This window comes from Drosophila teissieri, chromosome 3R, assembly GCF_016746235.2.
Source record: "Drosophila teissieri strain GT53w chromosome 3R, Prin_Dtei_1.1, whole genome shotgun sequence".
Lineage (NCBI taxonomy): Eukaryota > Metazoa > Arthropoda > Insecta > Diptera > Drosophilidae > Drosophila > Drosophila teissieri.
The window spans coordinates 13542751-13570663 of record NC_053032.1 but is presented as its reverse complement, the minus strand read 5'-3'; the positions used below and the strand labels follow the sequence as shown (position 1 = coordinate 13570663).

Sequence of the window (27913 nt, the reverse complement as noted above, 5' to 3'; positions counted from 1 at the left end):
CAACATGCGCGCAGCCGACGTCGCTGTCGAAGCTCTGCAGCAGCTGCGGGCAGAGGCGTTGGCTTCGGCGGCGGCGTCGGCGTCGACTGAGTGTGTATTCGCAGTCGGGTTTTTGGGGGCACATTCCGAGCAGGGAACGCAGCCTGTAAGTGTGTCAGTGTGTCCGTGTTTCCGTGTATCCGTGAGCTTCCGAGTATCTGAGTTCTGCGTTCTGAGTCTCAGAGTCTTTGAGTTTACGAGCTGGCGAGCTTCGTGCGGCGCTCAGGGAAATTCGGCGGTTCATTCGTCTGTCAGCCAGCCGCAGTCGCAGTCGCTGTTCGCAGAGTCCGCCGTTCGCAGTCCGCTCGCCAATTTGGCCCGTTTGTGAAAATATTCGTAAGGCAGCCGCAGTCGCATGCTGAGAGGAAATAGGCGCGCTACAGATTCCGATTGCGATTCTGGTTCTGGTAGTAGTACTGGTACTGGTTCTGTTTCCCTTTTCTGCTTCGGATTCCCCAAGAACAGAATTGGGGGGGAAAAGTAGAAGAAGGAGCAGCAGCAGCAGCAGAAGCAGCTGGAATAAATGATTACAGCTGGAGATTACAAGCGCATTGATTGCTGATGGCAACGGTGCGGATGAATTTCGGTAAATGTCGCGCGCGCGTGCCATTGCGTATACGCAGCGTTGGCCGTCGCCATTCGGTGACATTGTGCGCTCGCTTCCGCTGGGCCGCCAAATGCATTTTGCAGTTAATTTAAGAAGAAAGAATCTTGTGCGAAAATCAAATTAAAGAAAAAAGTGAGCAGCCTTCGCGGAAATTATATATACATATATATATTATATGTTTCGAGAAAATATTATTGCATCTGCTCTTGTCGCATTGCCCTTGTGTTTTTCCGCTTTTGGTTGCCGCGCCGTCGTTTAAGTTTTTCGGTTTCGTTTGTGTGATTATTTGGTGCAATTAATAAAATGCTGTCACGCAAATGTATATACACGTGTATAAAACTAATGCAAAATGCCAGCCGCCGCACGTCCGTTCAGTTTTACATGCCAAATGGCCAAAGGAGAAATATTTTCGAAAAGAAACACGCTCAGCGAAAGGCAGTGAAATATGCACAAACCCTAATCGCAATCACCAGCGTTATTTGTTATGTGCCCAGTGCAAATGCGAATCCGAAATGCGAAATGCTGAATGCAAATGCAACAGTCGAGAGCCCAACGCTGGAGGGAGCAATAGTCATACAGAAGCTATCGGCGCCGCCACGATAGCGATAACATAAATAAGAACAGCCAAAGCGAATCACCGACGGCAGAGCCACTCATCTATAAGCCAAGTCCCATAGTCGAACACACACACACAAAGATACACACACTGGTAATGCCAAGTACCCCGGGCACTGCAATCAAAGTAGTTGGAGGGGGGAAGGGGGATCATGTGATGGAGGGCAGTAAAATACACATAAAACAAATATCACAAGCGATAATCAATGGTCCAATAGTCCGATCTTAGACGGTTCTATTGCATAGAATAAATAAAAATGAATTGTCTCTTTACAGCAATTTTAGTTTGTGTAATTTTTACTAGCGAACCATATAAATGGAAATTTCACATTTATAGTTAGTTTATACTAGCGAACCATATAAATCGAAATTTCACATTTATAGTATAATATTCCATTAATAATTGTGATTTTTAAAATGGCAAGTGATATACTTTATGCAAATGCTGGCATTCATCTAATAGTAAAAATTAAATAACCCAAAATTCAACCTCAAATTAAAATGTAGTTAACTAAGTGTGGTTCCATTTAACAACCAGTGAGCATTCAATTATAAAGTACTTTCTTTCGTTACATTAAAATGATTATAATTACAATATTTAGTCATAAAATAGGGGGCGATGATTCGGTCATTTAAATCATATTAATGATATTTTGTAACGAAAGTGGAACATTTTTTGTGTAGTACGCCCATGAGGGAATGGAAATGCCCAATTTTTTAAGTGTATCCCAAACGGAAGTGTTGATATGGCCGCAGCTCAGTCGCAGTCGCAGCTCAGTCGGTATAGAAATTGTCATCTCATAACGACTTAAGCTGCTCGGCACGCAACATGACCGGGCTGAGCAGCATAGTCAGCATTTCTGCACCTCCCAGAATCCAGCCCATCCTCAGTCGGTCCTCCACCACTATGGCCACCCACTTTTCCAGCCCACTGCCAATGCCCCTGGGGTCACACACACTTAAAGCCACAACAAACGCATCCACAGAATCTTTGAGGGCGATGACGACTATGATGATGATGACAATGGGCGGATGATGGCAAGTCATTTCTTTAAAGGTTGTCTCTCTATCAGTTCTCTATCGTTCTGTGTGCACTGAGTGATTTGGTTTGCCAGTGCTTTCTATTTACTTTCTATTTATTCGATTTGCATTTCCACTCTTCGGAGCCGAAAACTCGGAAGATTTCAAATGCAAATGCCAATTCAGCTTTGCCAAAGCCGTTTCGAATAACTTCTGTGTGTTTTGTTTGGCTGTTGACTTGGCTTTCAGGCTCTCAACGGCTCTTCGGCTATGGAAATCAGCGACATCCATTTGGTAAATGGTGAGTATCAGTCTAAATAATATTTGATATTAATTAACAAGGCATCCAGTATTTGTCTTAGTTCGAGTGTATACTGTCTGCCGGCATTTACTATAGCCATTGATTTGTTATATGCCAGACAAAGCGGAACCAATATTTGCACAATAATCTAGCAATCAGCTTATACGTAAAGCAATCTGCAGCATCCATACATTAAATACAGTAGGCTTTAGTTATAAGCGACAGTTTAGCTGACAATGATTTGTGACCGGAGCGCAGAGAGACTTAAGACTTAAGCTGATTGACTTGAGCAATTTTCCGAGTCGGTCTGGCGTTATTATTATTTCAATTGGATTAATTGTGGAGTAGGCCATTAGCGGTATCGAAGGTGATATTAGATCTTTAATTATAGCACACATGTGGTAATCGTCTTTATCTTGTTTTGAATGATCTGACAATTATTTAATTTGTCCAATTTGGTCTAGTTTTATTGAAAATAGAATATTCCTATACATCGTTAGGTTTGCAATTGATATATATTCATTTTGAAACGTTACATATATCCATGTGTTATGCCTCGTTTATGAAAAAGATTAGTTTGTTATATGTATAGTGCTCTCCTTAAACATCGTATAAATAATATAACTTAATACCCGGAGACCTTACAAAACAATCAGTGTTATACTAATCTAATCACTGTGAAGTACGCCTACCGATTTCAATTAGTTTTAGCATTCGTCATATATTTATAATCAGCAGTTTGGTTATCAGATTGCACTTTTTATACACTTTTTATAGGCGTTCATGGGAAATCAAATTTAAGAGGGCTTTCAGGAAATCATTATAACGTGCTATTAACAAAACTGCTATCACGGCGAAATTAGACCCAAATTTTCAAATTTTCGCTTAACTTCAAGGCCAAGAGAGGAAGTGCAAAATGGCGGGCCAAAGTACGTCCGATGCAGGCATTAATGCAATTGTATTTTTGCTGTTGGCCCTGCTGAAAATGCAATTTAAATGAGATTACACTTTGGCGAGCGGCCACGCCTAGTTTTGTGGTGGAGGGCGGGCGGCCGGGTGTTCGTAGGTGGGCTGGCTCATTAATTATGATACTTTGAGCTTCGAGTGGCGAAGCTGGCTTGCGGCTTGTATCGGAAATACCCGTTAAATCGGCAAATAACCGCAGGCCGATCCAGCAAACACACATATAACCACCCCCAGCGCGCATACTTAATGATATTGAGTCGTTGGCTAAGGGGGGTGAGGTGGAGGTGGCGGGATTCAACGACAGGTGTTTAAAACTTTACCTTAAATAGCAACTCCTCGGGGGAAATGCGGAGATGTTGTGCTATTCCTTTGGCCGCCAGCGGGGAATCTGGGGCGTTGTCGGCATTTTCTTGCTCAATCAACTTCAATCAAGCAGGAATTTTCAATGTAATTTGTGGTTTCAAAAGCGCTGCCACGCCGAAGATGTTCTGGCTGTGTCAAAGGCAGCCGTTGAGTGTGTAGAAAGGCAGAAAATTATCGACAAGGCCCACAGCATTCACACACACACACCTACAAGCCGGAGAGGGTAGGCTACTAGCTTGAAGGGTTCGAATAACAAATACCTTCTGCTGGCTGCACCTGAATCAGTGATCATTAATATGTAAAAGTATTGGCAATCAGCATGCTAAGTATTACAAAAACCATACACATTCACATACCAAATAATAAATACATTATAGAATATGCCTCTCTAAAACTCCATGTTTATTGGGTGATTTGTTAAGCCCATATACCCTTGTATTCCACGACAACGAGGTATTCCAAACCTCCACGCACACAAAAAGCAATGAAAGTTGGCGCCGTGGAACAAATGAAGCAGTGTGAAAATCTTGTGTTGGGACCGCTCTCCTTCCGCTTGATTTGATGGCCTCTGGGCTTCTGCTTCTCGTTTTCCCAACTTCGAATTACAACGGAAAACGGCAGCAGAAAGGCGGCCGAAACAAAGGCGGGGGAGGAGGGAAGGAAGGATATGTCCGCCGTCTGTCCGCTTGATTAGAAAAGCTGCAAGCGATAAGGAGGCGCTGAGAGAAAAGCGCAAAAATAAAATAGAATTCTAATTGAATTTTATATACACAGATTCTCGTTCTCCTTTCGGCCATTTTCCCTTTTTAATTCTCACTTCGACTCTACACAACTGCACTGCACTGCCCGCGGCCAAAGTGCCCGTTTGATGTCCTTCCCTTGTCGCCGGGTCCTGATTTATTGGCCTGCAGAGGCGAAGGAGCTGCGCTTTTGGGGCTCCCACTTGTCCAGCGTTTTTAATTGCCTGTCAGTCGTCGTCGTCCGGCGGCCTGTTCAGCATATCAGAATACAGTAGCAGCGGCCCAAGAATTAAAACTCCACTGAGACAGCGGCTTAAACAGACAACTTGGCACTGTGTGCGTGCCAAACTTGGCTGGAAAGTGTGCGAATTTGGCAGAGACAGTGGTGTGCTCGTAACAGCAACAGCAGGAATCAGTCAGCCATGAAAATGAATTGAATGGCATATACATAACTCAGATATCTGAACCGAAACAAATTATTTATAGCAGATTTTAAATGTTTCTTCCATAAGAAATTTAAGAACAAGTATTTATCTTTTCTTTCACTTTTGTGTTGAATTTGTAGACAAGTGTATCAATTTAGCTATCCCTTAGACCACAAATGCTATTATTCATTGAACAGATTTAAAGCTGTTTGTGTTCTCATATCAGAGTTGTGCTCTTCAGGCTTCTGCTTGAAATGAAATAACCTTTGCGGGGGTGTAAAAATAAATACAAATGTATTTTGGTTCGTGGTGGAAACAAGACATTTTAATGTACTTGACACGAAGGCAACCGGAACAAAAGTATCCGAAACATACCCCCAAACCAACAGAAAACCGAGAGGCAGGAAAGCGAAAAGAACTTGACACAGTTGGCGCTGGCTCACCCACAACATCACCACCCCCCTCTGTCTTTTGCTTTAGCAGAACCAAAAAATGGATAAATATGAGGAAAATAAAAAACGAGACAAAACCAAACAAATAGTTAAAGCTCATTGAAGCGCAAACTTCGACACATGTTAATCGCAACACGGGTCATGGCGAAACGGGAACTCTTGATCGAAAATATGATAGATGGCTAGGGCCTTGGTCGCAGTGACTAACTAACATTATCTGATGACCACATTCAGATCCAGTTACCCATACCCACATCCAGCTTATCCACCACATCCACCCACTTGCCACTGTGGTTTCGTCCCCGTCGAGATAACCCTTTGTTCTGTACTTGGCCTCGGCTTTGTGGTTTCCCCAGCGCGACGCAATTAATGGCCCACTGTGGCTAAGGAGAGATCTGTCCGGATAGGATTCGTATGCTGTGGTGGTGTGGGTTGGTTGGGATAGGATTGGGCCAGAATGGTGGGGTGGTTGGTGGTGGGTGAGTGGGTAGTGGGTAGTGGTGTTGCCAATATTTCACTCATGCTGTGTGCGCCTGCACTTGAGGGCTGAATTGTCTGCTTAATTTGGGCCAGAACTCGAACCCCTTCGGTGCCGCCCACTTTTTTGGCCAGCACTCAGTGGGAGATAAACGGAAAAGGGAAAATGGAAAATAGCTGAAAAAGTATGCAAATCAGGAGGGGACGAAAGAATAACACGACAGGCTCAACACCTGAGCATTGAGAAGTAAATGCGCTTTGCTTCGCTATTCCTTTTGCCTCTCTGCCCCTCTGCCTGCCTGTCGTCTGTCTGTCTGTCTGTCCGTCTGTCAATGAAAATACACAAAAAATACACGGGCTGGCAGCCTAAAAGCCAAGTTGAATATGCTCGGGCCGAAAAAGGATTTGGCAATGAAAAGCAAACAAAAAGCGCACAAGTTGGAAAGTGAACTTTTTCGAATAACCAGCTTACCAACAGTTTGGCTTGGGTGGCGGAATGGGATTTGTGAATACTGTGCGTATGCGTGATAGATTTTCAGCTCACAAAAAATCTGAAAAAAGAAGCTGACATTTCCGAAGAGAGAAGGAGAGGAAGTAAAGGATAACCGGCTTAGGGAACTCCGGCAATCCTCCACAAGGGAACTCAATTAGAGCAGTCCGACTGTGTCAAAGGTCCAGCTTAAAAAAGTTAATTTCATAATTTATACAGTCTGCAGATTTCAATTTAAAACTCCGCAATGGGCCAGGCCAACAGAGTGTTATGCTAATGAAAATGAAGGCAAACAAATCGCCCTGGAATATGGCGCAAGCAAATGAATTAAAAATTAAAGCCAAGGCTGCAGCAGCACTCCTGCGAATGCAAATGAATGAAAATGAAAATAAAAATAAAAATTTTAAAAAGCTAGAGAAGTGATGGGAAAGCAAACAGGCAAGTAGTCGGCAACTGAAGAAATCGCTCAAGTTTTAATTAGTTTGCCATGCAACCGCATTACTAGGCTACTCCCGAAAAGGGGCGGTAAGGCGGCAAGGCGGCAAGGCGGCAAGGCGGTGGGCGTGGCTATAATTTAAGTTGTTCATCGCTTAGCATGGTTACATGGCAATATTTCTGTCAAAGCTCAAAAGGCCAAATGGGAAGCAACAATAATTTTTCCAGCATTGAGCAAACAAGCGAACAAACTAATCAACGCGGGGTGTCGGGAATCCCAGGACGACGGGGGCGCATTTGAATTTGAATTGCACTAAATTCTTAATTGACTTTGCACAGCTGCCGAGTCAGCATCCAGCATCTGCATCTGCATCTGCAGCAGGAGTGGAAGAGGAAGAGGAAGCAGCGGCAATAACGAAATCAAATTAATTGAATATTACGCATTCGCCATGTTTGCACTGTAATAATTTCCATTTGCAGTCGGCCGAGTGCCATATAACCACTCATCATCAAGTGCCAGTCACTATAGAGCCGTGCACATATATTCACACTTGATTGGCCAGCTTTGAATGCACTATAAATCGAAAGTATTTGTGCAAATACATTTGAGTTCTACCGGTTGGTGGGGACTGCACTTTGGCTTATTTTCAATAGGCGTTGCCAAATAACATACGCGTTATTAATTCATGGCCTAGTTTATAGTGTGTTTCAGCTGAAAATGTGAAACAGTAAACATTTTGAAGGGCACTTTATACACCTTTTAAATGGATCTCATCGAATCATTCATGCACACAAAATTATTGTGCTCCACCTGCAAATGATGTTCTAAATACCCAGCACTTAATAACTTTATACTATGAATAAAATGCCTGAAATAAAACATAGATGAAGTGCTTGTTTTTGGTTTTCCAATTAGAGTGCTTACATAATTCCCTCGTATATAAACTCTCTTTTCTGTTGAACAGATTTGATAATTGAAACGTTTTAGAGTCTTCTGTATGGCTCGTTATTGAGCTGTTAGTCAATCAACGTCGGTGTTTTGTCACACCCTCACCTGTAATCCGAACACTCACTCAACGCTTAGCATTTAATTTATCCAGTTTCTCGGAACTTTTCTGGCTTCACAGCCACCGCCACCGCCACTCGACAATCGTTCATTCATTCATTCATTTATACCCTTTCACGTATAGCTAATCGTCTTTATTTGCTTCCATTAAGCTGCTATAGAAGCCAGTGCAGCAGAATGCCTGTACAGAAATCAATTTCAGTGTTTATTAACTTTGTCCATGCCAAATGTCTCGTACATTAGACAAGGGGGCAAAAATAGCAAACAGATTCAGCTGGACTCAGGTCCATATACGACACGATATACAAACAATATTTTAATATGCCTGGCCAGCGGCGGACACAGATGAGCTTTATGGCCAATTATCTATTCTATGGCCCCCCATTAGTGGTTGAATCCAAATTTCAATTGGAACGCGGAGAGCGAGAGAGGGGGAGGTGGGGAGGCGGTGGGGGCTGCTTTGTTTGTTTACTGGGTGTGAAGTGTTTCGATTTGCTTGCCAGATTATAATAAAATTGGGCTCTCCACTTTGTAATGCCAAGATTATTCGACGGCACGACGACAGCTTAGTGGTGTTTATGGCGTGTGCCACCGCTCCCCTGGCTAGTTATCGTTTGTAATTGCGATTGCACTTGTTGTTCGGGGCTCTTTATGGTTTGATGACCGTCCAGCGCTTTACGACTACAACATATTACGTTTAATTGACAGATGCTGTTGTCCAGCGATTTATGGGCCACAAAAGTGAAAACGAAATCCCCCCGGGGGCATGCAGAATGACAAATACTGTGTGACGCTCCATAATAAACATAAAATTAATTATTAATTTGTGTACGAGTATGTGCGTATTTTCGCTAGTAACTGCGAACCGCAAAAAACTGTATTCCACCGACTGCTCGACCGACCGACCGACAGACCGGCCTCATAAATATTAATGCAGCACATTTACCTTATCCGCACGTATCGGATTCGATACACTCTGGGAACAAAGATATGCTAATTGAGGGAATTCTATTGTGGCAAACCTTTATGGGCCTGATATCAGATAAGCGCTGGGTTCTGATCTCATTCGATGATATCACACTCGCACCGACACGGAAATGGTCACTATACATTGGTTATAATGCAAGTGCACTGCGTTTACAAGCACTCCATATTTACACGGGTCGTATACGTAATACATTGATATATCTCAGCCTCTTTGTAGGACTGGCCTCCGGTGGTTCTGAATGCGATGGCAATTAAGACGTGATGGAATTTTCATTTTCATCAATTAATATTATTTCATTTTATTTACTGGCACTGGGCCACATGAGTCAGTTGGCACATTTCAATAAAAACACATTTTTTATCCCATGCGCGGAGCGGAGGCTGTCAAAAAGTTGGCTATTAAAATTAAACTCGTTCACTTTTTATTAGCAATAAAGTAACTAAAAAAAAAGGCCGTGCTTCGCGGAAATTGCAAGTGTGCTAGTGTGTGAGTTATGGCCTTTTATTGAATTGAATTAGCTTCAATCGCCCGCGGCGTCATCACAGTTGATTTGCTTTTATGATCCGAGAGGCACTAATCCGGACACTTCAATGGGTCAGTCAATGGTCAGTTTCAGTGGCACTACTCCAGTAGTGCTACTCATTCACAAATTCTCCATCATTCCCCATCACCGAGCGCGGGTTCAACTTCGGATGGCTGGAAGTATCTACTTCCCTATTAATAAGTGCATTTTTAGTGGTTGAGACTGCGGCTACGTGAGCGACACAAAATGCGAGCGCCTCATGATCACGTACTGTAAATTGAAATTCATATCATAGCTGCCTCTGTTATTTGCCTCTGTCTTATGGTCTATAGGGTCTATACGTCTATATACCTCCAAATGTCTAAATGTCTGGGTGTACTTATACTCGTACTCGTATTGCCGCAATGCACGAGTGTGTACTTAGAATATTTCTTTTGTGCTCGCTTCTCAAACAATTATGCATTAAGTCGGTGGCGTTCCGGCATGTAAAGTGTGAATGAGTGCCGCTGGTTCAGGCAAACATCTGAAACTTACAACACACGAAAAAATGAGATCAAACATAAAACAGATATGTCAAGAGAGTCTCAACCCCACACAGCTGCTAGGTATCTTTATGATGGTAATCTCTGAAATGATACAATTCAAATCTCGATTTCAGTGGGCGAACACTATGTTTCAGCTTCAGGAAAGCAGTAGCATTTGGCTTTGATATATTTGCTTAGACTTTTACGAACTGAAAAATCACATACATTAATATACTACAAAGCATATTAATAATTTTGTGACCGAGGCAAGTCCCGATGCTCAAACGGCTTAGGATTTAATATTTGGTGCCATATAGACACATATTTATTAGTAATTATATTTTATACTAAGCAAATATATATTCTCCTTGTATACTGTGCGGCGCTTGTTCAAAAGATATTTCTTTGAACATTGATATTTTGGTTTTAATGTCATCTATATTATGTGAAATGTGTTTCTGAGAACATCTCCGAACACTGCCCCATTTAACGATTTTTGTTTGCTGTGCAGCATTTCGTAATACACTCGAATACGCGAACATCCAGGTGGTTTTCCAGCAGTTCTCGGTTCCACTCTTGGCACTCGATTGAGTGAGTCAACAAGGCCGTGCCCTGCCATCCATCGGCGGATTTTCAATGATTTATTTTCATTCAATTTGAGAACGGCAGGGCAGACACAATCTCTGGCCGCTGGCGTCGCGGGTTTTATAAATACTTACACATGCTTATATATACACATTTCGGTGTTTTTATTTTTATATCGTTTAATTGTTGCTGGCCGCGCTGCTGCCGCTCTTGTTAAATGCCTTTATATCGAATCGTTCAAGTTCACGGCCCCCGAGAGATGTGTACTCGTATAAAAAACAGCTACAGCTTCAGTTCAGTTTCCCCACTGCAGTGCTCTTTGCCTTTTGCCACGGCTATTTTGTATTGCCATTTGGCTGTTGTTGTTTTTCAATTAACAAAATTGTATTTTTATTTTTGGTCCCACGTCGTCGCCGACCAGCTGACGAAAACTAATTCTGCTTTGGCCTAATGAAATGGCACGCTGCTAACTAACAATTGACAATTGGGGCCCCAAATCGATGCTCAATCGACGTCCATCGAAAAGCCACTCGGGGCAGAGATGAAATGGGTTTGTGCCTCTGACACTGATGACGGATGGCCCAGAAATGACTGGAGCTGTGCATTTGACTGGCGATTGTTCACTGTCCAACCGCTCATGTAAATTTAATGCGAATCCGGATCCACCGGCTGAGTGGGTCAGATGCAATGAGCTTGGGGCTCAATTCAACGCCCACGTGCCAATTCAAAAGTGCACAGTTCTGCACACCGGCGAAAGATAGAGAGATGGCCAGCAATTGCTGGGAGTGTGGATGCAATCAGGGTCCGTCTGGCCCCATCAGTCGAGCAATCAATTAAGCCGCTGCAAACAAGCCAACCCCGGCAACAAACATTCACGGCTGCCAGGGCAGAAGCCCCCAAGTCCCCAAGTCCCCAGATACCCATGTTCCCCAGGTTCCCCAGGTTCCCATGCTTCCATGGGGTGTACCATGTGTGTATGCAGCGAATCACCTATCCGCCATCCAGATGTCGCCGGCATGACGACATGCGAATGCGAACCTTTTGGCGGGCAGCCGTTTTTATGTCTCCGGTTCTAATTAGACTTAGTCGCAGGTACTATGGCATTGAGCGTTGATTTATCTCAAATGCGCTCAGCTTTTTGCTTGGATTCCCACAGACAATCGACGGTTGTAAATCATGGGTTTTGCTTCTTTACTATTACTATTGCGAAAGTGCGGTTCTCAGTTGTTAAATACTTGCTTTAATTACACTGAAATTCGACTCATATCTATTTTACAAGTAAATGTATTGTATGAATAGCTCTCTTTAAATTGAATTCCTTTAAAAACCAGGCGAGTGCTCAAACAAATCCAATCGTTGCCGTTGTAAGATCTCACACATTTTAGCAACAAAAGGCTGTGTTTTATTGAGCATCAAGATTTGCTAATTTAAGGCCTGTCGCCTGTTGATTTATGAACAATAGCGCGCTAAAGCGTTTGGGTTCCCCACTTTCAGATTAAAATCTGTTTTGTGCTCCATTCGTTTTCGGATCCCCGATATGGGTAATTCTCTGCCAGTGCATGGTGGCATTATATCAACGAACTCACTATTGGCTGGCAAGTGAGTAATAGTTCTACCAATTGTTTCTGGGGCAGCCAGCGTGGCTGAGAAATCATCTGTGCACTGCAATGCAATTAGCATGCAAATCACGTACCACGTACCGCTCTCAGCTCGCAATGAAATTCGTATTAATAATTTTAATGCCAGAGCTGTTGGTTATTGCAGTTGCCAGCTTTCGATGGTGCCGTTGCCATTAACCAGAAGCTGATGCTGCAAAAGCCACTATCATTCATTAGGCGGAGTGCAAGCGCTGCCAATGACTCAACTGGTTTCATAAGCGAGTGGTTACACAAACTGTGTGTGGCTAATTACCGCAAAATGTTAGCCCTCTGTGAGGCAAAAAACGTCGTCATTAGGCAAAACGAAGGAAGGTGCTAGTACCCAGCTCGTTTTAAAGAAATAAACGTGGTAGAGATAGCATTGTCAACGATTCGGATTTGATTATAATAATTACACTTTGCAATATTAAACATGAGCCATATGAATTAAAGCTGCTTAAAGCCTATACGTTTCATTTTGAAATTATGTATGCTTAGAAACAATATATACGGTGAAGAATGTTTTCTTAAAAGTAGCATTTGCCGCAGGGAGGGAGCTTAATTGTTGAAAGGATTTGTCTGCGGGTGGCAAACTGCTTAGCAGGAAATCCCCTTTTGCTTTACGGGTGCTTAACGAAAGGTTTACACAAATTCACGGGGCTAACGAGCTGGGGCTCCTCTTATCAACCCCCAACACGAGAAACTCATTAAGATGCGACCCCTTTAAAGCTGCACAGTTCGGGAGATGAATGCGAACGTAAATTTTGAAATTTGTCTAGGAAAAGTAACAACTAATAAATGCTTGGCTCTTCTGCCAGCTGACGACTTGTGGGTGTCGTGGTGCCCCATCAACCCATAACCGCCCACCCGAAACGACCTTCACAAGCGCCCCGCAAAACCCACAAGCAGCTGTAAGTGTGTGGGTGTGTGTGTGTGTGTGTGTGTGTGTGTTTGTGTGTCTCGGTAATCAAATTAAAGTTTCGTGTGACCGCATCCGACCCTCGTTGATGCTGCAATTAGTTTGATGGGCAAAGATTGCAGGAGCCATTGGCAAGTGGAAAACTGAAATTGAATTATGCCATGCTCGTGCTGAAACTGATGTGCAAAATGAGTTAAACGAACGGCAAACGGGCGGAGCCAAGCCAGAATTAATTAGTTGCATTCCATTCATAATGGAAAGTTATTCGAATTGCGCGGGCGATGATTGAATCAAGTGCCATTAGCACACCTCCGATCAATGGCAATCATGCTCAATTTTTGATTTTTGATTTTGCCCCTCCAGCAGCCAAAGTTCCAAATCTGCTAATTGCTGCTAACAAGTGAAACCGCAGAGGTAAACAAAAATGTTGCAAAAACTGCAATGCCAAACAGGCCGAGAGCAAAGGGATGTTGCAGTCTATGTTGGCTAGCTGAATGTCAACAAGGTCTATTAGAGGAAATAACCAAAGCAAATACGACCGAGGCTCAAAGGAGCTCCGCGGTTTATGTTTGGGGACAAGGTTCCAGTTTCCTATTGGGTAAATATGCAATGGTACACATTGCTGCGCAAACAGACGAATCAAAAGATCCACATTTGCATCCACACCTGGCGTTTTCTAATCAGTGAAACACATGCTACATGTGTTAGCCGAAAGATCAATAAATAAATCATTCGCCCAAATGAGCCAAAAGTTATATTTAAAGATAGCCAAAATTAAAACCGCTCATAATTTATGGCAGTGCCGCGGGTGCGACGCGAATGTATGAGAACGTGAACTAATTTCTGCAATTACGAATCGAAAATATTTTGTGTGTCAACAGATAACCAACATGTGCCGCCTGCATAAACCAAACATGGTCAATTTAAACTTGCTACTGCAGTTTTAAATTGTGTCAGTTGAAGGAAAAACAAACCGCATATGCACGAGTTCATTTTGTTATGATTTATTTCATGCAACTCTAAAAAATGCACACCGTCAATATGGATATTGTAATTAAAAATACAGTTCCCATGTGCCGTTCTTGCGAATTCAATATATTTAAAGGGTATAATATTTTATAATTATTATTAAACCCAAGAGCATTGGCTAATAGCTGATGCACATTTCCGCATGGATAATTCATCCACATCCACCCACAGAAGGCGGTCAATATACTCGATCGTTTCATATTTGGCCTGTGCTATTTGGCTGCCATTTAATTAGTGCCAGCATTTCTTGGACGGATGCATTTTGGCAGAAGATTTTCACATGTCCCCCGATCGCATCAACTGCCTTTTGACACTTTTGTCGGTTGGCTGCCCGTCGGGCGCAACTGCGTGCGAAAATTGTGTCGCTCTGTCAGCATTCATCAGTTTGATATATTGTTTTTTGCTGTTTCGCCTATTCCGCGGATGCACGGCAAAATATTATTTTTCAATTGCATATGACAGACTGGCTTCATATACTTATTCGATCATTTCTGCTCGGTGCTACTGAGAATTGTATTGAAAAATGCTTAGCCAAAGCAGACATCTCTGCATTTCATTGCCTATTTCTGGATTCCCACGTATATTTTCCTCATCTCCGGTTCCCCTAGCAATCCATGTATATTTATGTGGGAAACTAAAGCGAAATATCCTAATATATCTTGTCCAAATAGTCTACAAACAATCTTACGAGTACCAATAAAACAATTATTCCAAATCACCCAAAGTTTCCTGTGTAGATATTCTATTGCTCTGCCCCAACGGGTGGGTGGGTAGCTGTTTATTTGCCATAATTCCCGACATTCTGGCAGATCTGGCAAATACTATATGCATATATATAGTAAAAGTCGAGCCAAGTTGGCAGCGTTATAATCACCTGCCGCTGCCGCACTTACGCCAAAAAGAAAAGCCGAGACGAGTGTCGAGTTTATTTGAGATGAGATGAGTTTAGTTGAGTTGCGGTAAAGTGGGATGGGTTGGGTTGGGGTGGGGTGGGGTGGTGAGTGTCAAATCCGAAGTGGAAAAGCCAGGAAGACAAAGCTGCAAGGAGACTGCTCTTTTATGTGCATTATCTCGGGCTGTCTCGCCGCTTGTTTATATTTATTTTTATCCCCAACACCATCGCACACCGCAAAAGTGAGTGCGAGTCAGGGGGTCCTTGCTGGGCCGTTAACTTACTAAATTTCGCGTGGCAAGGGTGAGCTGCCACCGAAAAGAGCGAGGCAGCAAAACCAAGCATCCAACCAACTTACCACCTAGCCACCCCGTTTAAAGGGCTTTTTATTTCAACTTGAACTGAAAGCCGCGGCATGCTCTCATCTGGAAATACTTTGCTTTGCCTCCACTTGCGGCCTGCTGCCAAACCTGTCCACAAAAATGTGAGAGCAAGAAAGGAATATATATTTATGTATATATAGTATATAAATTTTATATTTGCATGCAAATGACACTCTCGACCGGTGTCTTCCTGATTTGATTGCAGTGCCCGCGGGCCGTAAAGTGAAGCTGACCGAAAAGATATGACAGTGGCGACAAAGGCGCGCAATTAAGCTGAAAGCCTGGCCAAGGACCACAAGTTTGATACTGGCGCTTGGCCCATAAAGTCGCCATTTCGAGTTCAGAACTCAGAACAAATTGATTTCGTTTGAAATCTGTTAAAAACTAACTTGCTTTCTTCAGTTATTCGCTATCCTCTTGGGCTGGAGGCCAAGCCACAGTAATTTAATTTATGGCAATGCCTTTTGCCTTAGAGGTCCTTTGCTTTGGCAAGCGGCTTAAGAGGCATTTCCATGAAAGTAATTTAATGCCGAGTCAGGAAAAATCCTTTAAATTCAACTGAGGCCAGCCGCAAGCATTCGCATTCGCATTCGTATTCGCCAGCAATCTCAGGTGGCAACGGCATTCTAAAGGCCCGCCCTGAATGGCCGACTCGCAATTCAATGTAAGTACAACGCTTTTCACTGCAAACTGAAAGCATCAACTGCAGCCCATCTCTGTCTGGCCCACGGAGGGTGGGTGAAGTGGGTGGGTGGGCTGCTGGCTGGTTGGTGAGCTGGTCGTCGCCCCTTGTTGTGCATAAATTGCAGGACTAACTGCAAAACTGTAAAATATGAACGCACATGAATGTATCTCGTCGCATCTAGCAGCATCTCGCAGTTCGGTGTGTATCTCGTCGGCCAGGTGTTGCTGAATACAGAGTGTAGCCACCATGGCCAACACTGCTCACCCTCCCCCTCACCCTCTCCGCCAGCCACCCCCTTTTTCGCAGGACCTTTTTGTGTGCGACACGCCACGCCCGTGCTCTCGACAGCGTTTTATGCGCTGCACTGCGCCCAGCAGGCTCACCTGCCACGCCTGACTCACCTGGCCCCCTTTTCACTGCACTCATCAAAATTGCATTGCCCAAAACGGATTCTGCTGGTACTGCAAAAACCAGAAGTGCTCCGCATTTTCTATTACCGCCCTAATCAATAGTATAACATGGTTTCATTATAAGCCTATCAAAGAGCAACTGCAATTGTCCATGAACCCATCTTCATCAGAAAAAATAAATTGTTTTATCATGCATTATCACCGTATTTTCAAGAAATATATAGCACGTTCTTAGTCTGGGGAATAATAATGTCATACCGCTGATCAATATTCCATTGTCATTTTTCATAGTTCGTGATTTCCCACAAGAATTGTATCTTATAAGAGGATTATGTGTCCTTCAATATTTGACTGAGAGTAGAGCGCTGTGAAGTGAGTTTGCTCTGCCGCACACTATTAAATTTAATACATGGGAAATGCATAAACTTAAAGCACACCAATTTCTTTCAGTGCACGCAGTCAGCCCATCAGAAACCAGGCAACTCTGCCGAGGGCCCAGATTCATAACTATGCGTGTGATGATACTAGGCTCACGATGTAGCAGCTTTATGGCTGCATTGTCGGCGGTGTAGCGTTGGGCTGAGTCTCGTTAGGGTCTAATTAAAATTAAAATTTGTTGCTTTAATGAATAAGTTTTGTGAGCAGGCCTCGGTTGGTCGTTAAATTAGTGAGGACTTTGCGGTGTCTGCGCAGGAAGTGCAACTAATGGTCAGCTGGTGGAGCTCGGTGGTTCTTGGTGGTTCTTGGTGGTTTCGGCTGCTTCTGGGTGGTGCTGGGTTGGGCTGGGTGGTGCTGGGGAAACAATGTCACGTTGTCGCTGCGTGAGATCAACACCCGGGAATTGGGAACCGGGAATTGGGGAGTTGAGCGGTGATTGCCTGGCGCCAGCGATTCGTGTCACGTAGGGATGGATCCAATATTCAAATCTCTGCTTTTACCCCTTCAAATGTAGTTGTCTGCTTTAAAGGCGGGAAATGTGGAGTGGAGTGGAGTGGGGCAGCTTTAATGTTTCCCTTTGTGTCACGTTCGGATGCAACAAATACTGGTGCAGATAATCGGGCATGGCATTAAATCACCGTTACTGTTACCATTACGTGCATTCCAAGTCGTTTGGCTTTTACCTTTTCGGTCTTTTGCATACTTTTCTGGGCTGGGGGCGACTCCTCCTGTCTACGTGTCAAAATGTGGCAATATTTTCTATTTGCCCCCCATCACCTGGTCTGGAAATTAAATTAAGATTCGCCAGTTTGCTTGTTGGCAAAGCGTCAGCTTGTCGTCGTGTCACCTTCCTTTTGGCCAAATATGAGCGCAAGGATAACGGCGTACGGCAAGGGTTTCCGTTTCCTCAATAAATTCAACTCGACAAAACGGGCCCAAAATGTCGAGCAGTCGGGCAGCCGAGCAGTCGAGCAGTCGAGCTGGGGAACCGACAGGCGACAGCCATAACGGTGACAGCGATAAATTAAATGGTAATTTGAATTTACCGTTAAGTGACACGAACAGGCAACACACAAACACACACACACACACATACACATAGGACCCATATAGACAGAATGTCCTGCAGACGGATGATGGAACAATAAAAAGTAACAAACAAACTGCCAGAGCCAATGAAACATATAAAACCGAAACTGAGACGGAAACGGAAACTTGGGCCCAAACCAAATCGAAAGTAAAACTTTATGCACGAAAATTGCTGTTAACGTGACAATAAACGAAGAAGAAATAGAAGCGACAAAAGATACAATAGATAAAGATGCAGAAAGATACAAGCACATTGGCCATAAAAACAATCAAAAAAGGCCAGACAGGCGAAATTAAAGTTGGGTGACTTTAAATTTCATTGTTAATGCCGGCCGACTTCCGTTGCTAGCCCCCCGGAGGCCGAAACCGAAAAAAGTTTTGTATTTCCATGGCGAGACCAGCAATTTATTGCCAAAGTTGTGGGCCCACGAACATGTGGATTGGTGGGTCACAATGGTTTCTTCGGGTCTGAGGCCTTTTTGCAAATGCTAAATGTCTTGTTAGCGTTACACTGACCGCATTCCAATGGCCCAAAAGACCCTGCATATTTGTCAACTTGGGTTTGGCTCTGATAAACCGGAAGTGATACCACCACCACCCATCCACCCATACACCCACCTCACACATTAACAAACCAAGTCAAGGATGCGAGGGGGCTAGAATAAAAGCCTTTAGCGATCGGATCATAAAACCTGCAGAAGTGCCCCCGATTTCCTTGGCAGCCGAAGGCGAAACTTTTCAGGCCCATGTAATAAATGCGAAATGCGAAAAGCGAAAAGCGAAGGTTCGCCAACAAGAACAACCCGTTCAATGAGCATAAGCTGAAGTTTGGGCCATGTTTTCGAGTTTGGGCCTCTCTCTGTGATTTCAGTTGCCTGTTGTAGAGATTGTTTTTTGTTCGCTGCCACGCTTTTTTTCAGTTTTTCACTTTTCCTTGCGCTGTAACTTTCCTTGATCCACTTTTCTGCCTTTTGCCAGGCTCGACAGTCGACGTTCCAACTCAGCAGTCAAATGGGCCGTCGACGGGTTGAGTCGGCCTATATACACGAATATATATACTAGTATTTCTATCTATACGTACAAATTCTATATATCTGGGCATGCACACGGCCACCAGAGCCAGAGTTGATGGGGAATGATGTGAACATACGGTTTGGCTGCTGCAAACGTCAAAGTGCGGCACATACAGTGGGTCCCAAAAGTGTATGTGTATCCGAGGAATGCGACCCTTTGATTTATGTAATTGTGTGCAGATCTGAAATTCATACCTGCCGCAATGCAATGGAAAATTGGCAAAAGGTTGCTGATCGAATTCTAAATGTAATATTCCATTCAAATGCGAGGAAAACTGGTTAAGCGGCCCAACATCGAAATTTGAGATTCAATGTCAGTGTAAGAGGTTGGAATCCTCCCAAAGCTTTAATATTATGCAAACTGAATTTGGCCAGCGTTGCGAAGGGAGCTCACAGCCGAGAATCGAGAACAGAGCCGTTGCATATTTGATTGTTGGCTTAAACAATGGGAGCTTTTTGGGATTTCGTGGGCCAGCAAATGGAATTAGTCGAATGGGGATCGCATCTCCCTGGGCTGCCATCAGTCAGGGAAGCCAAAACAAATAGAAATGGGAAGCGAACTGAGCCCACCGCCCACAGGAGCGACTGGTTGAGATTGAGCCATCTGGAGATAGGAGCGTGTCGGACTGTCAGGACGACCTCCTTCAGTCTCTGCATTTCTGAGTGAGGCATTCAACTCTCCGTCAAGTGGTGCCGGCTACACCTTCAGTTCCAGTACAGGTCCTGGCAACTGGAATAGGAATGGGAAGAGGAATGGGAATAGGAGTGGGAGTGGGCGATGGCCCCGTGTAACGCATGATATATGGTAATGGCTTCGTGTGTGAGTGCGTGTCCTTCGCTCTGTGCGCATACATGGGGTCCTGGCACTCATACATATGCACGAGCAAGGAAGAAGCAAATGTAGAAGGTGCTGCCGACACTTCAAGTGGCATATTTAGTTCCCACACACAGACACGCACTAAAAGTCCTGGCATAAATAGGCACCACAAAGCATTTTGCTGAAATACAGAGAAAGTTGAATGCTGAGAGAAGTTTAATAGTTTGGGGTATCTGCAGAATAGTGATAATTGAAAGCCTTGAGTGTTTTAGTGTTTACTCTGATATTTGGGGGAATATTTAAAAGGTCTTTGTTATTTTACTTAATTACTTAAATAAAAATGTTGTATTTATATATATAACCTGACTGCATTATCAGTGTTATCTCTATATACAAATATATTTACCTTATTTGGTAATGGAATTGTATAAATGGAGCAGATAGGTTATTTTTTTGTGCAGTCAATATTTTTACTACTCCAGCTTTATTGGTGTTGCACAAAAAAGTGTTGATTTTTCTTTTGTGTTCAGATAAAGTTTTTATAACTTTGCCACGAAAGAAAAAACCCAGACTTTCCTGGCATTTACTCAATACATCTATATTTGCACATTAATAGGTGTTGAGTTTATTAAAGTTATTTTTTTCTGTTAAATACAACAAAATAGGCTATTATTATTGCACATTTAGCTGTAGGGGCGAACATTTAATTACTATGTATATTGTTATACCCATTACTCATAGAGTAAAAGGGTATAAAGGATTCGTTTAAAAGTGTGTAAGAAGTAGAAAGAAGTGTTTCCGATTCTATAAAGTATGTATATTCTTGATCAGGACTACTAGCCAACTCAATATATAATAATATGATAGAAACATTTTGGTCACGCCACACTAAGGCCCACAAATAGCCAATTCCTATTTATTCCGTGTCAATTTCTATAGAAATTTAAAAAGCATTTTAAAAGTCTTTCTGGCACTATCACTAGCTGAGTTACGGGTATCTGATAGTCAAGGAAGTCGACAACAGCAACGTGCCTTGTTATACCTGTTACTCGTAGAGTAAAAGGGTATACTAGATTCGTTGAAAAGTATGTAACAGGCAGAAGGAAGCGTTTCCGACCATATAAAGTATATATATTCTTGATCAGGAACAATAGCCGAGACGATCTGGCCATGTCCGTCTGTCCGTCCGTCTGTCCGTCCGTCTGTCCGTCTGTCCGTCCGTATGAACGTCGAGATCTCAGGAACTACAAAAGCTAGAAAGTTGAGATAAAGCATACAGACTCCAGGGACATAGACGCAGCGCAAGTTTGTCGATTCATGTTTCCACGCACACTCTAACGCCCACAAACCGCCTAAAACTGCCACGTCCACACTTTTAAAAAGGTTTTGATATTTTTTCATTTTTGTATTAGTCTTGTAAATTTCTATCGATTTGCCAAAAAACTTTTTGCCACGCCCACTCTAACGCCCACAAACCGCCCAAAACTGTCACGCTCACACTTTTGAAAAATGTTTTGATATTTTTTCATTTTTGTATTAGTCTTGTAAATTTCTATCGATTTGCCAAAAAACCTTTTGCCACGCCCACAAACCGCCCAAAACTGTCACGCCCACACTTTTGAAAAATGTTTTGATATTTTTTCATTTTTGTATTAGACTTGTAAATTTTTATCGATTTCCTAAACAACTTTTTGCCACGCCCACTCTAACGCCTACAAGCCGCCAAAAACTGTCAGTGTTAGAGACTATCCTTCGCACTTCCACTAGCTGAGTAACGGGTATCAGATAGTCGGGGAATTCGACTATAGCGTTCTTTCTTGTTTTCATTAAAATGAACAAATAAAAAGCAATCAAATAAAATGAACATCAACTTTGTTTCACGTTTTTCTTCTTGTGCACTTGCACATGAGTTCACTTTAGGCCAGAAAGCAGCATTGGTATTTTCCCACCAGTTGACCGGGCCCAGAGCCCCTGGCCATTCATCTGGTGCAAAAATACCTTGGAGACAACTTGCTGCGGTGGCCATCAAGTGTCCATCGCTTCGAGTGCCATTAGTTATGTATGAGGGGAGCAAAGGTAATAGTCGGATAAATTAAATACGACTATTTGCAAATCGCTGACAACTTGTACGTGTGGGTGGCGTAATGAATGCACATATTTAATTGCGAATTAAATAACATTAATTACAGCCAGCTAACGAGCAGGCCAGACAGTGTGGCTAAGCCCGGCCAGACAGCTAAATAGTTTTCATAATTAAGGCGGCGTTCATCGCAATGCTCCCAGTGGGGCACAACCACATCGGTGGGATGTCGCACACCACCGCACACACATCCTGTACACATGAGCCACAGCCCCCTTCCTCGAGCCTCTTGGTGGGTGCGGCCCTGCATGTTCGAGTCTTGTCTTGCGGCTGCACCACCACCATCACCATCACCATCATCCAACATCAGCTTCAGCTTCATCACCACCATCCACTCACCAGGTGTCGACTGTCGTCTGGGCTACAACCTTCCAACCAGGTTGTAACGGCCAACAGCTATCACCTGCCATATACCATCGACCATCTCCCATCTACCGGGCTCCCAGCCACTAGAAGCCTCCCTGGGCCATGAGGTTTATCGATTATAAGACGCCTAATGCGTCCAAAGTGCGCAATTAATGTGCCAGTTTGGCAGCCAACACTTGAGCTTAAATTCAGCTTCCTCGCCACTCTCCACATCCCCACAAGCGGGATCCGATCAAGGAATTTGCTTATTGCTTCTGACTGGCGGACGGATATATTTGATTCATTCAATCAGCCGGATAAATTGAGATTAAGTGTAGAAGTGGAACATAAATCGATCAAAAATATATGGATAATGTATACACCACCATTATGTTTAAGTTAGTTCTTAGTCATGTGTACCCAAATGTAGTGGGTAAGCGGCACTTAAGCGAAACATCGTTTAAAGCTTTCTGCTGTCTTACGTATTACCCCATTGTGGTTTAAGACTTACTGGCGGATTAGATAATCTGTGCTTAAAGCCACTGGAAAGTCTTCAATGTAGCTCACAGAGAAATCCATTTTACGACTCCGCCGTTGACCTCGTGCACTTGCAGCGCATTTCTCTGGGCCCTTGTCATGTCGCAACGAAGATGGAAAGCCACCGCCGCCATAGTCACTTCCACGGTTGTTGGAGAAAATTGCTAAACCAAAACGGGTGGAAAAGTCCGACAACGACGCGGAAAATCTCTCGCCCGCTGGATTCCGATGCGCGGAATGTGGACCAGTTGGGCGGGTGGACAAGTGTGTCGGGGATCCGATGAAGTAGTCGCATAAACATTTATGATCTGCTCCGGCTTTCAGCTGGCGACCACTTTCACTTTATTAGCACACACATTTGTGTTGGCCATAAACCGGCTGCCCAGGCATTTTAACAAACATAAAGGACACAGCATCCCCACTCGCTCACGCTTAATTCGATGCCTTCATTATGCCCAGGCATTCGGCATTCTGATGGTCGGGACAACAATCATATTGAATTTGCGGTCTTCGGGCTGAAATTTGTGGATAAAAAGGGTGCTGGAATTCTTGGACTGGAGATGCCACAGACTTCCGAAAATCGACGTATCCTTGAAAAAATTGTCTGCTGTTGACGGGGTAAGCTGGTTGGTAATTTTATAAAATATTCCTCGAAATTAAGTTTTATATTCATGTTTATGCTAGCAGGGCTGGCTGAATTAGCATTAGATAATTCTATTGAATTCTTGAATAATTAAAATGTGCTTAGCTGAGCAAAATTTCAGGTTCAGCTGTCTATTAAATGGAAGTAATAATAAGATGAATTAAATTAATTTGTACAATTGGCTGTGTAAGGGACTATATATTTAAAATTAAAATGTAATATGTAGAAATCTTCCTTTTTGGGTAATCGCCTATGATTGCTTTGGGAACTCCAAATAATCTTAACTGCATATGCGCCGCAGTGAAATCCTTGGCAAGCAATTTCCATCATCCCTGGGCAGGATGAGGTATTCGAATTCCCTCGCTTTCCGCTCTCGATCAACTTATCCCCAATGTACAGTCCCAATGTACTCATAAAAAACTGGCACATAGGCCTTGCCAAGTGGACTGCAGGACAGTTGGAAAGGCAGCCAAATTGAATAAACACATAACGAGCCCGGTGCACAACGAACGGAGCGGTAATAAAACTTTTAGCCAAAGAGCAAACAGAGACCAGGAGCAGGGAAGTCGACCCGCTGACCTCAGTTCGTTATTCAGTCCCATACATGGGATACTTGTACTCGTACTCACATAGCATATATGCCATATTGGGATGTGGATGTGGATGAGGATAAGTATGTGGGCTGGCTGCTGCTGCTGCTCCTGTTCCTGAATGGATGTGTTCTTGTCCTATTTCGCTGTGTGCGCAATAAACATTTTTTTTGCTTTTTTCCCCATTTTTTTTGTATTTTTTGGCAAACAACAAGGTAAATTGCGCTCGTAAGTATGCTACAGTTTTTCCGCTTCCCACAAAGTCGTGTGCGTGGCTTATCCATTGTTAGCCGTGCGTTTCCGTTGTTTTTGGAACTGCTTTCGGTTCCGCCAAATGAATTTTTTGGGGAAGTGCTGACATCGCATGGCAGGCAGTCCAATTGCGACGGCAACTTTTCAATATAACAGCTCTTTTATACGCCAGCTACGCTCCTGATTGCTCCCCCAAGTCAAATTCATTCGTCCCAGCTTCCCGTTCGCTTAAATTGCATTGGGATGATTGGAGCTCACCTGATGCCGGCGGTTATGGATTAGTTCAGTTGGCTTTTATGACCGTTCCTCGTTTGTTCGGGTGGTACATAAAAATTACGCTGATTATGCAAGTGGCTCCAGTCATGACTTTTATGGATTTCCAATGAGCCTCTAATCAGTGCCTTCGATATGGTCTTGCTTTCGCTTTTGCTTTTGCTTTCCACCTCACTGGCCACCTCGTCATCGGCAATTGATGTCAACTAGCGAACAAAACGGGTCGAACTTTGAGCCCTGATTGCCTTTTCAAGCGTCGCATCGTCTGATGTTTTCTTCTTTGAGATTCGGCTGCCAATTAGTGAAGTAAGCCGGGTCTAAATCGACGCCGAAAGGCCACAGTATCCGGCTTACCAAGTGCAATGGCACTTCCGTTTGGCACACATCCAAATGGATTTGCACCCATGAGCCGCCATTTCAGCAACATTTCGGTCAAACAGGATGATCCATAGGAGGGGGTGGGGAAAAAGAGTTGCATTTTCATTTTCATTCAAATTTCCCAGCGCTTTAATTTGTGCATTTGTTTTCAGCTTTGCTACAGTTTTTATTTCATTATGGCGCAGCATGGGAAAATCAAAGGATTTCCGATGCATGTGACCAACTTTGAGATACCATGTACATAAGCAAATTATCCTTCAGTGCTCCTCTCTGTGCGTTTTGTGCTAGTGCGGCGAATCTATTTTCAAATAATATATTTGAAAAATTGTAAATAATTTCGAAAATTTTAATGAAATATAAGAAAAATGTTTAAAATTACCACCTTTGTACGGCTTACATTTATTTATGAAGTCAGTTTTTCTAATAATCTTGAAAAACATGAAATCTTGAATTACATTTTTGTATGCCTTTTGATGTTTAAGAAATTATTAGTTAGAAAGCATCCAATCCATTACACCCATGAACTCTGGAATTGCCGGGTATACAAACCCAAAACCACTGGCAGGGATAAACTGGGAGTATCCAAGGGGGAAGTTGTTCGTTATGTGTACACAAAATCACTTTTCGACCATGTTTGTTGTTTTGGAGCATGCTTCAGGGACACATTATTACTGAAAAACAGGGCACGGCGTAGAAGTTGGGTAACTATGAAGTAGTACACTAGAAAATGGAATCTGTTGTTCGGGGGAACTGTTAATAAATTTGAGCCCCTTTCGGTGCTCCAGTCGCTCCAGTTTCTAGTTTTAATCTTCAACGAGCAGGGCAGAACATTTTGCCTGGCTGGATTTTGAGTCGATGAAGTTTTCGTTGCCCCCAGAAGCAAACGGAAAGTTTCCATCCCAAACGCGCTGAACCCCCCTCAACCCACAACATACAACCCATTGCAGTTGCTGGAATGCTTTTAAAATTATTTGCCTGCCAACAACATCTCCGCATGTATTAGTGTGGGCGGGGCTCTCTGGGTGTTAGTGTTAGTGTTAGATGGTGTGTGTGTTTGTAGTTTTTCTGTAATTGCATTGCCTTTTTGTGTCAGACGGTTGGACATCCTGCAGGGCTATTGTGTTTCGTGTTTGGCCGCTTGGCCCGAATATGGACCATACTAATTTTGCGGCATGTCTGCTTAAGTAATTGCTTAAGCTTTTAATTTACCAAACCACCGAACAGTACACAGTATCTGCATATGTATAAAACTATAAAGTGGGCGCACATGCAACAAGATTTTGGGCCAGTTGAGTGCTAAATTTAATATCCATCAAAGTTCATCTCTGACCCATCGCTCATCGCTCCACTTCGGCTCCACTTCAAATTGGCGGAGGGCGGAGGGCTGGTGCTGCTCTGCTGCGGTCTCCTATTTTATGCAGCAGCTTTTTGCGGTCTGGTCGGTAAACTGGAAAGCCATAATGGTATTTATGTGCAAAAATTAAAATTTTGCCAAGCATGGAAAACGGATTTTCCTAATTGCTCGTCGTGCGCTTTTGTTCGGCCCTGTTTGTGCGTGTGGTTTCTCAGCAAATCCGCTTTCATTTAACTACATCTGCTTTAGATATATACTCTACAAAAACCCTGAGCTACACTGAGCTGAACTGAACTAAACTGAAACGTACTGAAGTAAAGAGAAGAGAAGGGAAGATATCTCCCCGAGCATATGATGCGTAGGCAGCTGGCCCACATATACATATACATACATCGCACCCACAGTCGTCGGTAAGCTGCTTAAAATTCAAAGTTTCCGATGATTTGGATCACTCAAGCGAGTCGGGAACAGGCTCAGGCCATTAGCAAAGGATTCGATTGGAGCCGGGATCTGATGTAAGGGGCGCCCAAAACACTCTCAAGATCCAGCTGCTCCATAATGGCCAGGAGTCGGTGGCCTTAACCACCAACCATTCGCATTTGCATCTAATTGTCATGCATTTTGAGGGCAGCCCGCCCAGCCATGCCCTGCAAGCCACGAACTACCCAGATTGGCAGTGGTCCGGTTCGGAGTCCGAGTCCGCGTCCGAGTCCGAGTCTTTCATAAATATTTATTCCCATTTCAATGCATAATTGCGAAACTCGTTTTCGCATCGCCAGCAAACGGAGAGTAAGGTAAACTCGCCATTCTGCCAATGTTTTCATGCCCTTTGCGGTTCATATCCGAATCCGAGGTTTTCCGAGCTTTTTATTATTAAATGGCCAGTCGAACTGAGTATCTGAAATAGGTATGACCGTTGAGTATAATAGTGGAATATATTATTAAACAAACTGAAAAGTTCTAGTTTATATTCAAAGGATCTGAGTACTTAGCTGAAACTAGAATTGTTATTTATGAGGTTGGTGTTTTAATTCATTTCAAATGAATATTATTTATATACCTTCATATCTTTAATTTATACGGGGCTAATTTAATTACATTGAGGTGTCTATATTACCAATACCATTTAATTGAGTAAATTGTTTGGGTTATCAATAATGAAAAAATTAAAATATTTTCTATGTGAAACCGTAATTTCCAGCGGTAGGAAATGCCAATTAAAATTGTGTTATCATTGAATTTTTGAAATACATAGTTGAGAGCTTTTTTAAGTAAATATCTCGAAAGGATTAAAATATCCATAACCTATTTCATGGGGTCATAAATTTTCTGACAGCTTGGCGAGTTTTGATAACATTTCTCAAAAACTAAAATTTTACGCCGCGTTGAAGCTGAAAAGTTTCCAAGATGTAC

The 27913-nt window shown here is 43.2% G+C and overlaps 1 protein-coding gene across 1 annotated transcript in view; it reads left to right on the top strand.

The window, feature by feature from the left end:
- The first annotated feature begins 211 nt into the window (after positions 1–211).
- LOC122619549 (octopamine receptor beta-2R) overlaps positions 212–27913 on the top strand; it is a 47585-nt gene continuing 19883 nt past the window's right edge. The window contains exon 1 of the mRNA XM_043796547.1: positions 212–625. The gene's annotated coding sequence lies outside the window, so the exon portion shown is untranslated. The remainder of the gene's footprint in view (positions 626–27913) is intronic.